Source organism: Silurus aristotelis (genome assembly GCF_946808225.1).
Source record: "Silurus aristotelis genome assembly, chromosome: 4".
In the NCBI taxonomy this organism is placed as follows: domain Eukaryota; kingdom Metazoa; phylum Chordata; class Actinopteri; order Siluriformes; family Siluridae; genus Silurus; species Silurus aristotelis.
In genome coordinates, this window is record NC_139577.1 from 18,085,962 (window position 1) to 18,098,221 (window position 12,260).

At 40.1% G+C, this 12,260-nt stretch overlaps 1 protein-coding gene across 6 annotated transcripts in view; it reads left to right on the forward strand.

The window, feature by feature from the left end:
- The window catches only part of LOC310724976 (zinc finger matrin-type protein 4), a 77,558-nt gene that overhangs the window by 60,329 nt on the left and 4,969 nt on the right, over nucleotides 1-12,260 (forward strand). The window lies entirely within an intron of this gene.

Consider the following 12,260-nt stretch of genomic DNA (forward strand, 5'->3'; position numbering starts at 1 on the left):
CTATCTTTGAAAGGACAGTTGGTGCTCACCAAGATATAAAAAATGCTCACACAGACATACACCACCCCACACACTATTAAACACACACACCACCACCAACATTGCACTTAACATGCCAACAGTTTAGTAGAGGCAGAGGAGGACACAAGCTGAAAGCCAAATCACCACTGCCTTCTATCACCTTCCACTCATCCATGGTAATTGCAGCTACATCCTCACTAATGACAAATCATTAAAGACAGATATAAATCTGTGAAAGGTTTTGATACAGTCATCCGAACAGCTTCTAGTGCATTTCAGTTAGCTAAAGACCAATATACAAAAGAGACTTGTTTATTCACAGAGGATTTTTTTTCTTGAACACCTCCTCAGTGAGTCAGTGAAGCATGATGGTGCCGAGTAGAATAAACAGAACTCACATTTTTTCCTCAGATACAAGCATTTATTAGATGGAGGCTATCTAATTAAGATTGTTTGTCACTACTTCATTGAAGCTTAAAAACGACAAAATTGTTACTGGCTAGAATTACACAAAACTATGATCTCAAGTGGATGCCTTTCATTGTCTGATTATTTACTCGTCATTTATAACCACAGGGGTTAAGTGAAGATTGTGAAGATTGGCTAAGCATTTTGTAAAACAGCTTGAAAAATCAGACACAAGGACTTTCACTCTGTAGGCATGTCGACAGCCCCTGACATAATTCTGAACCCAAATGCTCAGTGCATGTAGTATTCAATTTATTCATAAGCAGCCAAACATGTTCAAAACCAAATAGTATATAGATGCACAGAGTCAGATTCCTCAACAGTGCACACATACAAACATATTTTTGCATACAGAATATTATTTATTACAACGTCTTATGGCCCACAAGTCTGTGTACATTAAAGCGCACTCTTGGGCATGCAAATACAAGAACCTGTAGCGGAAGTAAAATGTAACCAATAGTAAACTGATTATGAGGAGCCCCAATTTCACTTGTTGTCAATCATGTCAGTATAATTGACAGCATAATAACTGATTTCTGTGCTCACAAGGTGAAGACAGGCTTCGCAGTTGAAATGGAAAGTATAAAAGACACATCCAAAGATCGATTGGGATGATTGCTTGATTACTTGAAGATTTGGCACTCTCAGCTTTGCACAGAGAATATGCATGATTAGTGTCTCATCAGCTGATTTCACTGATGCCAGAGTTGATTTCATTTATCTCTTCTATGTTTTTTAGCCAGAGGCATTTCAAAGAAATATTGCAGCCAGTTCTGGCATTTCCTATCCAACTGAGAGCCAAATAATTTTATTTCCAAATAGGGCTGCAGAAAGCATAATGATAATGAGGGAATTTCAGATTGTTTAACTTTTTCTAAATGCAGTACTGTATGTAGCCATAAAATCAAAGACAAAATATTTTGAATGTATTCCTTAGACAAAGCACAAGTAAAAGTGCCTAATGAACCATGTTCATATTATGCTACTTCAAAGCAACAATAGCTTGTATTGTATAACTAACAATACAATTGCTTCTTATTAGACCTCTTAAATGAAAATGATTTAGAATGATTTAGCAATGTAGAATGTGTGTAGGATTGATCCATTTCATTCAGCTGTGTATTTGCATGTATGTAAAATGCCAATGGCTGTATGTATAGTGATGTTTGTAGGCACTAATTTACAGTAGAACTTGCTCTGTACACATTTTTTGCTCTGTACACCTCTCCTAGCCGTCTAGTTTTTCTTGAAAATGGATTTTTAAGTATGTCCGCGACCAAATCAATTTCTCTTCCTCCGTAGGCATACATTTTTTTTAACTCAGATGTATTCATCTGTGCAGAGCTACACACGTGTTTTAAAGTAAACTTGGCTGTAACAGTTTCCCTCTGACCAACCAATCAGAGGACAGAATAATGCTGACGTGATTCTGGCTAGCTGGCCCTGTGAGGAGACTATAAAATCTGATTGGTTAAAGAAACAGAGCTATTTCTTAAGGAGACAATGGTAAAAGGGCCAGCAGGACAGGCTTTGCAGGACCTTGGCAGTTTAGATTGACATGGCAGCACATAAAGTCTAAAATTTGATTGGACAAAAAAATAATCTAACATCCATATAAACATACTGGAAGCAGTGCAGCCAAAAGAAATGCTATGAAATGAAGAGTATAAACTGTTGCCTAATAAATTAATACAATTTCATGGAACAAATTTCAGAATTTCTAATTACAGATCATTGGACGAGACACCTGTCATTCACCTGTATATCTTGACTGACAGGTGTATTGTCCAATGGTCTGTAAGTTTACGTTCACAAACTATACCTACCTTTTCCGGTTTGTCTGAATCGTTGCACAAAACACATTAACAAATCCAAAAAACACAACGACAAGTCAGACAAACCGGAAAAGGTAGGTATAGTTTGTGAATGGAAACTTACCGATGATTGGACGAGACACCTGTCATTCAAAATATACAGGAAGTATGAAATCTTATAACTTTGTTTCTTGTACATGTGTAAAATTGTCCATTTACTTTAAACTTTTTTATATTATTTGGATTAGTGCACCTTTAAATATAAAAAATAACAGAAATAAACATTGGCAAGCAAGGAGAAACTGGAATTAATCCAAAGATACTTTGAGGAAGGAAATTCATATGCAGTGATGTTGGAGATGCTGCAGTATATCATGACAAAGATCTAAGAAATTTAACGATTTGGCACATGTTTTACGCTGGATGACCTTCCTAACGCAACCCACCCCATTTATCCGGGCTTGGAACCTGCACTGTTTGTGCAACTCTAATGGCGGTTCCCTGATCGGGAATCGAACCCGGGCCGCGGCAGTGAGAGTACCAAATCCTAACCACTAGACCACCAAGGAACCCAAACTGTTATAAACAATAACAGAGACGACTTTCTTGTTAATAATATACTTCTATATAATTTTATATACAAAATCGAAATACTTGAAACCAACGGTTTTTTTTGCATTTTATAATGAGTTTATTTCTTTCACAAAAGCCCTAAAAGCGATTAGAAAGAAAAATGCAATGAATCTTTTGTCCTTTATAGAAAAATATGATTTACAGAATAAAACATAGCCCTGTTTATTTTGATCCTTTTTTTACTTTAATTTGATTATTATTATTATAAATTGTATTTATGTATGTGTATATATTTGTATTTTCATGCACCTGTTCTGTGTATTGTAATGTAAATTGTACATGTTATTGCCATGTTGTTTGTATATGGTTAATTGCAAAATAAAAACATAAAAAAATAAATAAATAAAAGGGGAAAAAAAAAAGTTGTACTTTCTGTATATTTTGAATGACAGGTGTCTCGTCCAATCATCGGTAAGTTTCCATTCACAAATTATACCTACCTTTTCCGGTTTGTCTGACTTGTCTTTGTGTTTTTTTTGGATTTGTTAATGTGTTTTTGAATTTGTTAATTTGTTTTCGGATTTGTTAATTATTTTTTTTGGATTTGTTAATGTGTTTTTGGATTTGTTGTTTTGTTTTCGGATTTGTTAATTTGTTTTTGGATTTGGAAATTTGTTTTCGGATTTGTTAATGTGTTTTGCACTTCTCGGCCACCGTAATTTTCTCTTATATTTGTGTTTTTAATAATTATCGAGAAGAACCTTACTTAATCAAAGCACTTGTCATTAACACTTTAAAATATATATATATTATATATATATATCATTTGTCTTTAAAAAAATGTTGGTGAACTTGTGTGTGTGTGTGTGTGTGTGTGTGTGTGTGTGTGTGTGTGTGTGTGTGTGTGTGTGTGTGTGTGTGTGTGTGTGTGTGTGTGTGATCTGGCATTGGACTCTATTTAGCATTTTAACCAGCTGGAAAATTCAGTATGTAAATATTTAGCAGATGTAGCACTTTGCTGATGGATGCAGTGAACTCCTGGGTGGGTTGGCTTTGCCTCTTTTCTCCAGCAGAAACCTTTAATTTTTTTGCTTATATACAATCTCATCTTACCCAATCAACTATTCCATGAGGAGTAACAGTGACAGTTCAGTGTGCATCAGCTATAATTATCCCACTGCGAAAGGGATAAAACAAAAAGGCAATAAATATTTCCTCTGCATTGACAGAAAGCTGTCACATATAGCTCAGCACTCCCTGCTGTGTCACATCTGTGCTAAATTGCTACCCATCAATAACACAAATCCTGAGGTGCTTTGTTGATGTTGTCAGATTAAAGTGGAAAATAAAGTGTATGTTGAAGGGGTTGAATGCGTTCGATACAATACATAACGAATCTCACTATAGAGAGAAATGTCTGTGGCAGCATCTACAGGCAAAGGGTGCATTTCTGGTTTAGCACATCCAGGGCATCTTGTTTAGCAGCACTGTTGTTTCTCTTAGCTTTGGAAATAAATCTGTTTTAAATCTGTTTGGAACATTCTACTGTTTTTTATTTGTGTTTTATTTGTAGATCAATTATTTTTTATATATCACTGATGTCTATTTTTGTTTCTGGCTATAGAACATTGTAGCAGCTGATATTTTTATTTAGCAGAGACAAAGGGGGAACAAATCTGAATAGGAACACTTGTGAAGAAACGCATTTAGTTCATTTATGACCAATCAGGGCTGATGTGAATTTATAATGATGTTCTGTGTCTAACAAAAAGTGGCATACATACAAATTGAATATGTAAATTAGGCCGTAGGGATTTTGTATTGGCCAGGCAGAGCTAATAAGCACTAATCAGCTCCAGTCTGCTGGTGATCTGGCAGAGAGGTTCATCACTCAATGCCCCCCTTGTTGTCACCCCCTGTGCCCTACAGTCAGCTGGCCAGGTTTGTTATCTCCAGCCATGGACATCAAGCAACCTGCAGAGAAAAGAGTCATTTTATTTATAACCACCAAGTTCCTCTCTATCCTGCCTCTCAGCTAATCATGCTTACTGACCTTAGCACACTCATGCTGTGCCCTGCTCTCTAAAGCTGGAATAACGGAGCCAGGATAACAGGGTCAGACCCAACATCACTGCCAGATTTACTTAGTTGTGCTTATACGCTAGTGGCTAGTGCAGTCTTCCACCAGAATGCTCACAGAGAACTGCTGCAGGAAAGAATGTGGCAAAATCTGTATTTGTTAAAGCTTACTGTGACCCCGAAAGCCAATACCACCAGGATGTGGCAAGCATTTGCATAAACATTACTTTTCATATAGCACCATATAGTCTAAGTCTGTCTGCTCAGACACCCTGCTAATGCCAGGGAGCTCCTAATGCTTGAATAGCTCAGCCAAACACACACCCACTGATCCCTATGAATTCATTCAATCTGTGTATCTGTCCTCTGTTTTGAAAAATTCACATTGTTCTAACATATTCATTGTATTGTTATTTGAGTATTAAAGAACACCACTCATTACATTTTGAGCAAAATTTGTTTTAAAATACTTGTACACGATACAACCAAAAGTATATCAACAGCTGATCATCATACCCATATGTGCTTGGTGATATATACATGTACTAAGTGCAAAAACTTTCATCATTCCAAAATGACATTATAAAAAATCAATTAGTGTTGTGTGCAATGCTGCGTAGCCAGAAATAGATGTATAGATAGATTCATAGATTAGATTAGGTAGAATTGTGTTTAATGCACTAATGAATTATACAGCAGTCCTTGCAGTAAGAATGTTTTTCCCCCAAACACCGAGTAGCTAACTTAAAACATATAGTACATACAACATATACTGTACACACACTCTCCAGTTTTTGCTTTGGCTGTGGGGGACAGACCAGAGGAGGATTTAGAAAATTTTTGTTGGTTGCAGTCAGGTGCATAAAAGTTGTGAACCACTGAAATACAGTGAACTTGACTGGGTACAAAAATGAAAGGGTATGTGTTAATAGATAAAAATGCATTTTAATCAGTATTTTGATAAAAGTCACAAGTGAGGTAACGGTGTGATCATACGCTGTGAAACAGTGACAGTGTAATAACCCTTGGGTCAACCGTAAAGTGGTCTGGTGTTAGATAAAAGAGGCAGTATTATAAAAGTGAATATTAAAGAGTCAGTTAAAGCTCAAGTCTGTCCTTACAGAAGAGGCAGATTTAGCATTGAGAATTTCTATACAACACATTTATAACTGCAGACTAAACAGGAGTATTGATATCAGAACAGTGGCTCAGTTGCCTTCTTTATTTACAACCATTTATCAGGCCATTGCTGCTGCACTACTAGTAGGCAAATTTTTTTGTGTTGTAGGTGAAAGCAAGGAAGAATAAATGCTATGCATGTGGGTGCTGAAAGCACTTGCCCTTCACTAATATATATCTGTGCCTACACCAAACACACACAAACAAGCACACACACATTTTTCTTTCCTGCTAAGCTTGCTTCTTATCTCCTTCGCAGCCAAGGAGGACAGGTCTGGTCTTCTGTGATTACATGCCTGTTATCTTAAAGGCGGCTAGCTCACCACCTGCTACGTCACTTTGTGGCCAGGAAAGTGTGCTTTTATTCAGGGTTTCTTCACAGTTCAGCACTTTCAAGGGGGGTTTTAGTGCCATCCCAGAGGCTGAGACGTAGATAAGGTAGTTATTTACTCGAAAGCACATAGTGGCCAAGAGCAGAAATATGACAATAAAGCATTTTACTGCAAATGGTCAGTAAGAGGGAAGGCAGGCTGTCAAGGACAAGAAAGTAGAAAGATGTAGTGTGTCACAGATTGTGCTTAGAGCACATTTGACTGCTTAGACCTATATAGATGAAGAGCAGTTTCAGAGAACATGTAATCTTGGAAAAGAGAGGGAGAGAAATGGCTTCTGCTGTACTGAGAAATGAGGAAGTGACTTGTACAGAGTGAATATTGGGCTGTTAAAAGGGCCATGGTGATTGATTAAATGGGCACAGTTGGATCAGAGTGTTCAGTACCTGTGTTTAAATTCACAGCGTCACCAGTTTATCTCCTGGGGTGTCAGAGAGAAGATATGGGCTTCCAGCTCAGTGGCCTCTCTCTACCTTTGTAATCACTCGGTCTGGGCTGCATACTTCCACTACAGTGAGGAAGCCCCTGGGAGGAGGCCAGCGGAGGCAGAAGATGGTGTTCCTGCTGCCAAATAAAGACCTGATCTGTTTTTTATCAAATGAAAAGAAGGCTTAGCAACCCAGCTTCAGCAGTGAAAACAGAAATAGTATGCATAGGGATGGTATCACAAGTAAGCTATTAACTTTTTAAGTGCAAATGAAATGTACACAGAAAAATAAATTTTAATTGCTTACTAAAATGATCCCAGCTTAAGGTTTTCAGCTAAATGCAGGCTAAATGTAAAATATATTGTATTAGTCAAAATTTTCCTGCTTAAATCTACCTTTACTTTTTTTAAGTGGCGTATTTTATCTTTTGGCTTTCATTTTACTAACAGTTAAATTTTAAAATCAAGATTGTGTTGTGTGTATTTTTTCCCTACTTCTTAAATATTTTTCCCACTACTGCAGTGTATTACAAAAAAAAAAGATACAAAGCAGCAGTTTTGAGAGCTCGAGTGGGGTTTTGCTGTATTAGAGCTCATTTATTCACTGCAGTAACAAGTGATCATCCAAACTTAGCAACTCATCACAAATAGCAATTCTTGAACCCCGGAAGACTTGCACTGCAGCTGTGCATTTTTAGCAGCATCGAGAGTTTCTGTGTCTTGTCTTGCTTCCACCACTAGACCTCAGTAACAACAAGCCGTGTCTCTGCCAAATATGACTTCATATGTAGAGAACTTCAGAAATCAGTTATGAAACTACACTCTTGCTATTCACCTCCAGAATTCTACCCCTAACTGTGTCCAATTGTGTGTCAGTAATTCAGTCTAAGGTAAAATATAACTTTACTCTATGCCATCTTACTTGCAAAAGTAGTTGAATGTATGATGATGAATAGTAGTTAACATGCATTTATATATGCATACATTTTTCTACGTGTTTGAATTTTGGTTTTACCTTTTCAGAGCCTTTCGAGTTTTTTTTTTTTTTTTTTGCGTGTTTGCATTGTCCCAAATGTGTTTCAGTAAAACGTTATGCTTGCTGGTACAAATTATCTAAAAGTGTCAGACATGAACGTTTTATTTTTGTCAAAGTGCAGTCAGGCATAGTGTGAGGGTATACTGTAGCTTCAAAGATAATACGCTCTAGTCTCCCCAGGGTTTGTAGACCACTGAGCCAGACTGAGCCCCCAATGTACAGCCCTGAGCAGGCTGAGTGAGTGCCGACTCATGTAAGGAGCTTTGGTGCTGAAATGAGTGCTTGCCTGACAGTCACGAAAGATTAGGTCCCTGCTGGAAAATGGCCATAAAGACACTGGCTGTAAAAAACGATTTCTTTCTCTGTCCTTCAGCAATGGGCCTTTAATCTCTGTCTCGCTTTTTTTTCCATAATCGCCTAAAGTCTGGCTAAGGCAATCTCAGCAGTGCACTGCATGTGTATTTTTTATGGTATAAGACTGAAGAACAGTCTAACATAGTTCCGCTTTAGGTACTCGAGCTGTGTCAAAAACGCTTTGGGAACGCCTCTGTGTTGTCCACGCTCTGAATTACATGTATAATCAGTCCAATGGAAAGTGTGGCATCACCGGCAGGGTGACGTGACTACCAGGAAGCAGCGCCAGCTACTGTTGTTTAAGAAGCGCTCTGTGTGTGTTTGTCTGGTAAAGGTAGGAGCTGTTTAGATACCTTTTTTTTAGCTATGAAAGTGACTAAGACGATGAAGCATTGCTTCCATCCTTGCATTCCTCCTTGCCCCTGCTATATTTCGGAGGGATACGTACAAACTGTGTGTTGCTTGTCTGGGAGCGAAGGAGCCGACTGTGCAGATTGCGCTCGCATGACGATAGAGAGCACTATTTGAGGATGGTGCTCCCGCTTCTCATGGTTCCAACCCCACTTTAGCCAAGGCAAAGCGGCTTGCAAGGACCTGGGGTTCACAAATAGAACTCGCAGAGGGGTTGGAAACGGGCCCGTCCCTTTCACCACCCTCACCTGCTCGGTCCAGCGCCCAATCGCATGGTTCGGAGGCACGCCTTGTCCGCCTAGCAAGCTGGACGAGTGCTTCCTGCAACCTGCGTCACTGCCTCTGTGCCGGGGTTTGAGGGGTGTCCAGGTCATGGTCTAGGCCTCATTCCTCCTGCCCCTTTAGTCCCACGGTGTCGCTATATTCAAATATAGTAGGACTGAGGAAGTGTGGCTATAGGGCGATGCCCCGGATTGAAGAGATGATCGCTAGCTATCGCTAAGGCCACTAAAGAGACCTAAGGCTATTGGCCAGTCCATGGCCACCCTCTTCTCTACAGAGAGGCATAATTGGCATTCCATTCCTTCCTCCCAAGTCGCTCCTGTGGGGCTGCTTGTCGGGCACAGCCCTTACCACAACAACCCAGCATCTCCCGGCACCGTTTTATTGCAAAGAGAAAGCATTTCAACACACACGTCCCCCAAAAGGGACCCCGTGAGATGCTAGAGGCCGAAGCCCTGTGAGATGACAAGTCTGAAGTCTTTGGCCAAAAGGCCCTGACTTAGGACCACCTGCGGACCCAGCTGGGAAGGGGCACTGTGCACCGCACTATACCGTGCCCTCAGGGAGCTGGATCATTAACCCTGCCATTCTAGGTGCTAGACCCCTAGAGCTACTCCAGGGCATTGCTCCAGCTCTAGGTATGCCAGAAGTCAGTCTTGAGAGACTGATTCCCTTAAGAGGCTATTTAGTGGCCTGACAGGCTCTGCCAGACATGTCTCGTTGGGTCCTGCGCACTGTAGACAGAGGCTATACAATTCAGTTCGGGTCTTGTCCGTCCTGGTTCAACGGGATGTCCCCCACCCTAGTCCTGGAACAAGAAAGGTGGCCATCGTGGTGGTCCCTGGTAATTAATATTCTCAAAATGACAGTGGGTTGCATCCTATACTGGACCTGAGTCAGCTGAACCACTCACTCTTGAGACTCAGGTTCAAGATGCTGACTTCGGAGCAGGTTGTGTCCCGAATCAGGTCAGAGGACCAGTTTGTGACCATAGACAGAAAGTTCCTGAGGTTCTCATGGGGTGTGGAGCGGTCATGAGTGGCCGCTCTGCTCGAGGACTCCAGGGGAGGTCCCAGCTAACGTGGCACATAAACTGCCTCGAGATTCTGCCCATTCTTCAAGCTCTGATGCATTTCCTCCCAAATCTGAGGCTACCGTGTGTTGGTCCGTATGGACAACAATTTAGTGGTTTCCTATATCAACCATCAAGGGGGTCTTCGCTCTTGCCCCTGTACAATCTGGCATGCCAGATCCTCCTGTGGGCCCGAGGAAAGCTGCTGTCCTTGAAGGCAGCGTATATCCTGGGTTGCTTAAACCAGGATGCAGACGCCCTCTCGAGGCTAGGGCAGAGGCCCAGGAAATGGCGGCTTCACCCGGATGTGGTGGAGCAAATCTGTGAACAATTTTACAGAGCTCAGGTGGACCTGCTTGCACAGAAAGGTCCTTTCTGTGGCTTTTTCTTTCCTGGAGTTTACTCCAGGCCTGGCCAGTGCCTTTCTCTACCCTAGATCAGCGTATGTTCCTAAAGTACCCTCGGTCGTCAAACAAACTATTAGGCTCTAGGCATTCTCTCCTCCTCCCTTTAGGCCCCTGACAAGGAGAAGACAGAAGGTTTGAAATTGTCTTAACTAGGTTTCATGCTTTAGTATAAATGGTATTCACCCTCCATACACAAAATGCCTCTCTCTCTCTGTAATGCCACACGTTGTTATATTGTTTTTTTTAGTATTAATGGTTTCTATAATTGCAATGTGATAGTGCTGGTAGTAAGAGGTGGATTAAGTTTGGTAAGTCCCCAATAAAGCCCCAGGTACCAAATGCACGGCCTGCCACTGCGGGCAAGTGCTGGAAAATGAAATCAGCATCTCTGTACAGCTGGTCAGCAGAGGGTAGCATGAAGTGCTCTAAAACTTCCTGACAGCTGCGCTGACCTTGGACCTGGTAAAACACAGTCGAACCAACACCATCAGAGTACATGGCTGCCAAAACCACCACTGACTGTGCAAACTTTACACTGGACCTCAAGCAACTTGACTTCCATGTCTCTTCTTTTTTAACTCCAGACTCTGAACCTTGATTTCCAAATTAAATACAAAATTTACTTTTACCTAAAAAGAGGACTTTGGCCCACTGAGCAACTGTCCAGCCCTTTTTGTCCCTAGCCCAGCTAAGACACCTCTGACATTGCCTCTGGTTCGAGTGGCTTGACACAAGCATTGACTCCAGCTGCAGTACATTCCTTGAGAATCTCCCGCAAATTTTTCAATAGGCTTTGTTTCACTTTTTTCTACCATAGTTTTTCCTTCCATTCAACTTTACATTAATGTGTTTGGATACAGCACTCTGTGAACAGCCAGTTTCTTCAGCAATGACCTTTTGTGTCTTACCCTCCATATGCAGGGTGTCCATGATCGTCTTCTGGACAACTGTCAAGTCAGCAGACTTTCCCCATGATTGTGTAGCCTGAAACATACTGAGACGTTTAAAGGCTCAGGAAACCTTTGCTGGTGTTTTGAGTTAATTAGCTGATTACAGTGTGACACAATATGTGTGTTGTGTCTCCAATGTTTAACCTTTTCACAATATAAACATTTTCTGAGAACTTGTAAATGCTATTCTAATTTACTGAGATGCGCGCATATATATATATATATATATATATATATATATATATATATATATATATATATATATATATATATATATATATATATATATATATATATATATATACAGTGAGGAAAATAAGTATTTGAACAGCCTGCTATTTTGCAAGTTCTTCCACTTAGAAATCATGGAGGGGTCTTATTTTGTCATTGTAGTTGCATGTCCATAAAAAAAGACATAATCATAAAAAAAAATCCAGAAATCACAATGTATGATTTTTAAACTATTTATTTGTATGATACAGCTGCAAATAAGTATTTGAACACCTGTCTATCAGCTAGAATTCTGACCCTCAAAGACAAATTAGTCTGAATTTAAAATGTCCACCTCCACTACATTTATTATCCTAAATTAGATGCACCTGTTTGAGGTCGTTAGCTGCATAAAGACACCTGTCCACCCCATACAATCAGTAAGAATCCAACTACTAACATGGCCAAGACCAAAGAGCTGTCCAAAGACACTAGAGACAAAATTGTACACCTCCACAAGGCTGAAAAGGGCTACGGGGAAATTGCCAAGCAGCTTGGTGAAAAAAGGTCCACTGTTGGAGC